Source organism: Prunus avium, chromosome 7 (genome assembly GCF_965620075.1).
Source record: "Prunus avium chromosome 7, drPruAviu1.hap1.1, whole genome shotgun sequence".
In the NCBI taxonomy this organism is placed as follows: domain Eukaryota; kingdom Viridiplantae; phylum Streptophyta; class Magnoliopsida; order Rosales; family Rosaceae; genus Prunus; species Prunus avium.
In genome coordinates, this window is record NC_142290.1 from 16548821 (window position 1) to 16556821 (window position 8001).

Genomic DNA, 8001 nt, shown 5'->3' on the forward strand with positions numbered 1-8001 from the left:
GTAGGAGGAGTTGTGTCTCCTGAGGGTTTAACAGATACGATACCCACAAACGTTTTTCTAACTCTACAAAACAAAATGGTTAGAAAAACAACTTTGAAATCAACTAATGAAAATGAAAGAAAGTTTTAGTCATACCTCCAACACCATAGAGTTGCCAAGATAGGTCATCAATCAGTGTGTACAAGTGGAAGCTATAGCTCAAAGGCACACAGTTTCAAAGCAAGCATACTCAAACCTTGAATAGAGAACATGCTTCGACTCTAATTCTCACAGATAACACTCAATCACTCAGAACCTATGTTTTAATTCTCTCAAGAAAGCATAAGTGAGTGTATGAAATAGAAGCACAATTTTGGTTAGATCTCATGAAAGGAATTAAATACTAAGAATAGAGATACACACATACTTACCAGCACCCATGAATACATCCTCAAAGATCAGCTAGGTCTTTCACAATGTTGTAATGAAAGGCTAAGGTTTAGGGGAAATGGAAGAATTGGAAGGAAAAACAAATAACTTAAGAACATACCAAGGTTGCATGCTTCATTAATCTGCAAGGCATCATTGATTTAGATTGGCATGGCAGCAAACTTCATGGTATCTCCTGGCATAGACTTTATTTTTCACACTTAGATCAAATCGAAACACTTTCATCTTCGTTGATTTGATCTGCATCTTCATTAACTTCATTGCACAGATTCACATCATCTTTATTTAGGTACATGGCTGCAACTTCCTTGCTTCAAACTTTATCTTGGCACACCTTGGTATATTTCTAAGCTATAGGGTATGGCTACAATAGGTCAAGTATCTCAGATTGAGATACAAAGGTAGGGAAATGATGAGGGTGATAGAAGAAAAGGCTTTAAGTGTTTGGCTTCAAGAGGGTTGATGGAACACACATATAGGTAGGGTGAAAAGAAAGCACATAGAATGGTTATGCACACATAGCCTAGCATCACTTCAATGAGTTCATTCATGAATGAGAGCAAGCACATGATATCTGCAAAAGAGAATCATCCTTAGTATTCAATCAAAATGGAATAATGAGATCAATTAGAGTGAATTGAAGAAAATAAGTATGGATGAGAAATAGAACACTTTAAACCCTCTCAAGAAAGCAATTAGGCTCGATATAGCTCACTAGGGTAGTCTCCACTATTTTCCTTCAAGAATTTGAGCGTGGTACTTTAGCCACCAGAATTCTAAGAGCAAAAGCTTTGTGAAGTGCAAAATTCTGATATGAAAACCTCAAATAGCAGCTCCATAACATTGATTGTATGACATTCTTTAAAAAAAATAAAAATAAAAAATAAAAAAAATAAAAAAAATAAAAAATAAAATTGTGACAAGAGAACGAAAATTGAAAACACAAATGGATAAGAAAATTGAAATTGAAAACCTTCCCCCCAGACCTGAATTGAACATTGTCCTCAATGTGAAAGCATACAAAAGATGATTGAGAACAAACAAATGATAAAGGGAAAAGTTTAGAAGAAGGTTTAGGAAAAATAAAAAATAAAAAAAATGAATATATAAGCAACTCATGGATGACCAGTTAAGGGCCTCAGAAAACACAGCCAGGGGATCCGGGAAGGTTGGAGGGGTCACAATGGTCCCGCTTAAAACCCAAACTTCTTAGACACCGAAGGTGTCGCCTAAAGAACTCCTAGACACTGTATTGACGGAAGTGCTCACTGGAGTTACCATAAGTTAGCTCATATGAAAAATCTTTTTAAATTTTTAAATTTTTTTATTTTTTTTAAATTTTTATAAAAAAAAAAAAACAGAAATTTAAAATAATAACAAGTAAAGAGAAAGGATTGAAATGCTCCCCCTTGATGCGATTAGGTCGATTGCTACCAAGCACCTTCTTCTTGAACACATGGGTTGCCTCCCAAGAAGCGCCTTAGTTACTGTCTTGGCAAGACATTGTGCAATCAGCTAAGTTGATGGTACGAAGGGAAGTTGATCTACCACATGGCCAGTTTGGATGCCAGCTGAAACTCCCTCATAGAATGGCTTTAAACGTTGTCCATTTACTTTGAAAGTCGAGCCATCTTTAGGGTTTTGAATCTCCACAGCTCCATAGGGAGAAACATTGACCACGGTGAATGGGCCTTGCCATCTAGACTTCAATTTTCCTGGAAAGAGACGCAAACGTGAGTTAAACAAAAGAACTGACATACCTTTGGAGAACTCTTTCCGTTGAATGTTTCTGTCATGGTAACTCTTGGTTCGTTCTTTGTAAAGCTTTGCATTCTCATAAGACTCATGTCTAATTTCTTCCAATTCATTCAGCTGAAACTTTCTTGCATGGCCTGCCTTGTCTAGATCAAAATTTAACTTCTTGATGGCCCAAAAAGCATTGTGTTCAAGCTCCATTGGCAGGTGACAAGCTTTCCCAAACACAAGACGATAAGGGCTCATTCCAATAGGAGTCTTATATGCTGTCCTATAAGCCCATAATGCATCATTGAGCTTGGCTGCCCAATCTTTCCTTGTATTGTTCACCACCTTCTCCAGGATGTGCTTAATTTCTCTATTGCTTATTTCCACTTGACCAGAAGTTTGCGGATGATATGGTGTAGAGACTCGATGGGTGATGTTGTACTTCTTCATGAGTGCTTCGAATGGCTTGTTACAGAAGTGGCTGCCTCCATCACTAATGACAGCCCTTGGAGTACCAAACCTTGTGAAAATATTATCCTTCAAGAACTTCAGCACCACCTTATAATCATTGGTTTTGGTGGCTATGGCTTCCACCCATTTAGACACATAATCAACAGCAACAAGTATGTAAGTATAACCAAAGGAAGATGGGAATGGTCCCATGAAATCAATACCCCACACATCGAAGAGCTCCACAACAAGTATGTTATTCAATGGCATTTCATTCCTGCGACTTATGTTCCCCATCCTTTGGCACCTATCACACTTAACACAAAAATTAAATGCATCTTTAAATAGAGTGGGCCAAAAGAAACCAGATTGCAGAATTTTAAGTGCTGTTTTCTTAGCTCCAAAGTGACCTCCACAGGCCAATTCGTGGCTATGCCTAAGTATGCTTTCTTGCTCTTCTTCTGGAACACATCTTCTGATGAGTTGATCCGGGCAATGCTTGAATAAGAAAGGTTCATCCCATACATAATGTTTCACCATGGAAAAAAACTTCTTCTTATCCTGAGAAGTTAGATCATTTCTAAGAACACCACAAGCAAGATAATTAACAAAATCAGCATACCATGGCTCTTTGACTTGGGCAGCATATAGTTGTTCATCAGGGAAAGTCTCATTCAAGGGTAGCACAGCTCCTCCTTTTTCTTCAACCACAATTCTGCTCAAATGATCAGCTACCACATTCTCACATCCCTTCTTATCTCGAATCTCCAAATCGAATTCTTGCAGCAAGAGAATCCATCTAATCAAGCGTGGTTTGGCATCCTTCTTAGTGAGCAAGTATCTAAGGGCTGCATGGTCAGAATAAACAATTACTTTAGAACCAACAAGGTAAGAACGAAATTTTTCTAAAGCAAAAACCACAGCAAGCAACTCCTTCTCTGTTGTGGAGTAGTTGATTTGAGCATCATTCAAGGTCCGGCTAGCATAATGAATCACATGGGGCAGCTTGTTCTTCTTTTGACCTAAAACTGCACCAATAGCAAAGTCAGAGGCATCACACATTATTTCAAATGGTAAAGACCAATCCGGAGCTATGATAATAGGGGCTGAAGTTAGCTCCCTCTTCAAGGTAGAAAAAGCTTCCATGCAAGCTTCATTAAACTCAAAAACAGCATCCTTAGCAAGGAGATTACACAATGGCCTTGTAATGCTTGAGAAATTTTTGATGAACCTTCTATAGAATCCAGCATGACCTAGAAAGCTTCTAATTCCTTTAACAGAGGTAGGGGGTGGAAGATTTGAGATGAGGTCGATCTTGGCTTTATCCACTTCGATTCCCTTGCTTGAAATCACATGGCCTAGTACAATGCCTTGTCTCACCATGAAGTGACACTTCTCCCAATTCAAAATCAGATTTGTTTCCTGGCATCTTTTAAGCACTAGAGACAAGTGGTGAAGACAATTATCAAAAGAGGAACCAAAAACTGAAAAATCATCCATAAATACCTCAATGAATCGTTCCACCATATCTGAAAAGATTGACATCATGCATCTTTGGAAAGTTGCTGGGGCATTGCATAAACCGAATGGCATCCTTCTATAAGCAAACGTACCAAATGGGCATGTGAATGTGGTTTTCTCTTGGTCTTCCGGAGCAATGGGAATTTGATTATAACCTGAAAAACCATCAAGAAAACAATAGTAAGCATGGCCAGATAAACGTTCAAGCATTTGATCAATAAAAGGTAAGGGGAAATGATCTTTTCTAGTGGATGTGTTCAACTTCCTGTAATCAATGCAAACTCTCCAACCAGTGACAGTTCGTGTAGGAACTAGCTCATTCTTCTCATTCTTCACAACGGTGATTCCGGACTTCTTTGGAACAACTTGCACAGGGCTCACCCACTTAGAATCTGAAATTGGGTAGATGATTCCTACATCGAGTAGCTTTAAAACTTCAGCTCTAACCACCTCTTTCATGTTGGGATTTAGCCTCCTTTGGGCATCACGAGATGGTTTGCTGTCTTCTTCCATTAAAATCCGGTGCATGCACATGCTTGGACTAATTCCTTTGATGTCTGCTATGGTCCACCCAATGGCTGTTTTATGCTCTTTTAGAACTTTAATTAAGCTCTCTTCTTCATGTGAGGAGAGACCTGCAGCAATTATAACAGGGAGAGTTTCGTTAGCACCCAAATATGTATATTTAAGATTATTGGGAAGAGGTTTAAGTTCTAGCTTTGGTGGGATGACAATGGATGGCTCCAATTTCGTGGATGATGGTCCAAGAGGCTCGATTGGTGGCCTAAAGGATGGTGGGTATGGCGGAAACACTTCTAAGGCAGCCACCACTTCTTGGAACTCCGGTTCACAAAGATCTTCCTCTTCTTGTGTTAAGACAGCTTCTAGAGCATCATTAGACTTTCTCTGCAAAATTTTGGAAGAAACCTCATGATCCACAACATCAATTGAAAAGCAAGAATCAAGAGAGATAGAAGGTTGAGATAGAGCATTAAGCATTTTAAATTCAACAGTTTCACCCAAAACAGTCATGGAGAGAGTGCTATCTTTCACTTTGATGATTGTGTCTGCAGTGGCCATGAATGGCCTGCCTAGGAGAATGGGATCAACACGATCTCCATTTGGATTGTCTTCCATGTCCATCACTACAAAATCAGCAGGGAGAATTAGTGTATTAACTTGAACTAGAATATCTTCTACAATACCTTTTGGATATTTTATAGAATGATCAGCTAGTTCAAGTCGCATTGAAGTCTTCTTCATCCCTTCTAAGCCAAGCTCTTGATAAACTGAATATGGCAAAACATTGATGCTTGCTCCCAAGTCCAACATGGCTCTTCCAACCTTCTTGCCTCCAATGTTAATGGGAATGTCAAAGCTGCCAGGATCATCTAGTTTTGGTGGAAGCTTCCTTTGCAATACAGCACTTACATTCTGGTCGAGCTTTACTCCTTCATTTGGAGCGAAATTGAGCTTGTGAGTTTTCAAGTCCTTGATGAATTTTCCATATGCAGGAATCTGTTCAATAAGATCAAGCAAAGGCAAATTGATATTAACTTTACTCAAAATATCATAAATCTCTTTAAAAGCCTTATCTTGCTTTGCTTTCTTAAGACGGCCTGGAAATGGAATCTGTGGAACATATGGAGCGGGTGGCACGTATCTATCTTCTTGAAGATGTGGTGGCACAAATTTGTCATCCCTTTTATGCAATTGGAATTGATCGGATTTCTGAGAATCTGATTTGGCCTTAGGAGCAGATTGAGAAGTTTTGAGTTGTTCTCCTTCCGTGGTCATGGTCTCCTCCTCTTCATTTTCTACAATCACAACATCATTTGAAAGATTAGAATCATCTTTATTATCAATGATCTTACCTGATCTGAGCACATGAATGGCCTTGGCTTCTGGGTTCTTTGGATTGATCTCAGTTTGGCTTGGCCATTTCCCAGGCACTCTTTGAGTTATTTCAGCAGCTATTTGGCCTAATTGGACTTCCAATTTGGAGATGGCAGCTTGTGTAGTTTGCTGAAAATTGGATTGGTTGATTGCCATCTGCTTCACTATATCTTCCAATGATGATGATGATTGTTGTGGCCTTTGGAATGAAGGGGGATTTGCTTGATTCTGGGTATTTCTCCATGAAAAGTTTGGATGATTCCTCCAACCTGGATTATAACTTTGAGAGTATGGATCATTTCTTGGACCTTGGTTGTAGGAATTTACCAACTTAGCTTGCTCTTGCACAAATTCTGGATATCCAGCCCCAAGTGGACAAGCTGTGGTAGCATAGTCATGAGATTCACAAATGCTACACACTTCCTTCGGAGGGCTTCTTGAGTTTAATGCAAGAAGAGCATCTAGCTTTTGTTCCAGTTTTGAAATCTGCACACTAGAAGCATCATTAGAACCACTAATAACACGTTTACCTCTTGTATCCGTATGTTGGGTCTCCATTGCTATCTCCTCAAAGAGTTCGTACGTTTCTTCTGGAGTTTTGGTTTTAAAAGAACCACCTGCAAAATTGGTGACTATATTATGACTAGAAGGGGTTAGTCCTTTATAAAACATACGCATTTGAAGCTTCAATGGAATCCCATGATGAGGACATTGGTTGAGCAACCCATTGAATTTCTCCCATGCTTCACAAAACGATTCATCATCTTGCTGTGCAAATAACAAGATCTTGTCCCTAAGCATGTCGGTCTTTTGCGTGGAGAAGTATTTTTCCAGGAACTTCTTTTGAATGGCAGACCATGTAATGAGTGAACCAGGCTTCAAAGAATTCAACCAATACTTCGCCTTATCCTTTAAAGTGTATGGAAACACTCTCATTCGAAGTTGATCTTCTGTCACAACTGTCAAGGGAAAAGAACTCACAACATTAAAAATATCCTTTATATGAGTCAATGGATCTTCATTAGGTAAACCATAAAAGGAAGGCAGCATATTAAGATGAGAAGATTTAAGCTCATAATTTCGAGCTACAGTGGGCAGCAAAATGCTTGAAGGAGATGCTGGAATTGTTGGGATATCAAGTTCTCCCATGAACTCAATGGCAGCCATCATTTCTTCTTCTTCTTGGTCTGAACTTGCTTCCGAATTTGAAAGTGAAGAACCGGGAAGTTCAGTGTGGAGAGCAAGACTTGTAAATGTAGCAAGAGCTTGCTCTTTTGCAGTTGACAACTCCCTTTCTAGACGATTCTGAATTTCAGAGGTCACTCGTCTGGGTTGCAATGATGGTCCTGCGTTCAAAGATCTAGAACGTTGGAACGAAGACCTCACTTGTTCAAGTAATGGATTTTTAGACATAAACTACCTGAAACAGAAAATTAGATTAATTAGAAACACTAAAAAGAATAGGGTAACCTTGGGCACATAACCAGGGAAGAACTTTCGTTCAGTCCCCGGCAACGGCGCCAAAATTTGTTGTTAATATTATGTTAACTCGCAATTGTACGGGGCAATTAGTAGTATAGCAAGACAAGTACGAGGTCGTACCCACGAAGACTGAGAAGTTAAAACTAGTTATGTACTTAGATTACCAAATTCAAGAAAGTAGGAGGTTATGTCTAAAACAGAATTTAAAACAAGAGTGGTTGTGATTGTTGAACAAAAGAAGCAAAATGAAATTGCAAACAAAAACAAGTAAACAAATGTAACAAAGAGTGGTTTTAAGAGTTGGAAAACAGATTTTGAGACTAGGGCATTCGAATCACCATAACAATTCAATTCTGGGTTATAAAGATTCAAGTAACAAGTCTAATTCAGATTCAAAGATTGATTCTAGCTAAAGTATGATTAGGCCATGGTGTTTGGTCCTAACCTTGTGTTCCTAATTCCCTAATTTGATCATTTGTT

The 8001-nt window shown here is 38.9% G+C and overlaps 1 non-coding gene across 1 annotated transcript; it reads left to right on the forward strand.

The window, feature by feature from the left end:
* Positions 1 to 6733: 6733 nt before the first annotated feature.
* On the forward strand, positions 6734 to 6840 carry LOC148293043 (small nucleolar RNA R71). Its single transcript, XR_015825896.1, has one exon. It is a non-coding gene; the product is annotated as a small nucleolar RNA R71 (small nucleolar RNA).
* The last annotated feature ends 1161 nt before the right edge of the window (positions 6841 to 8001 follow it).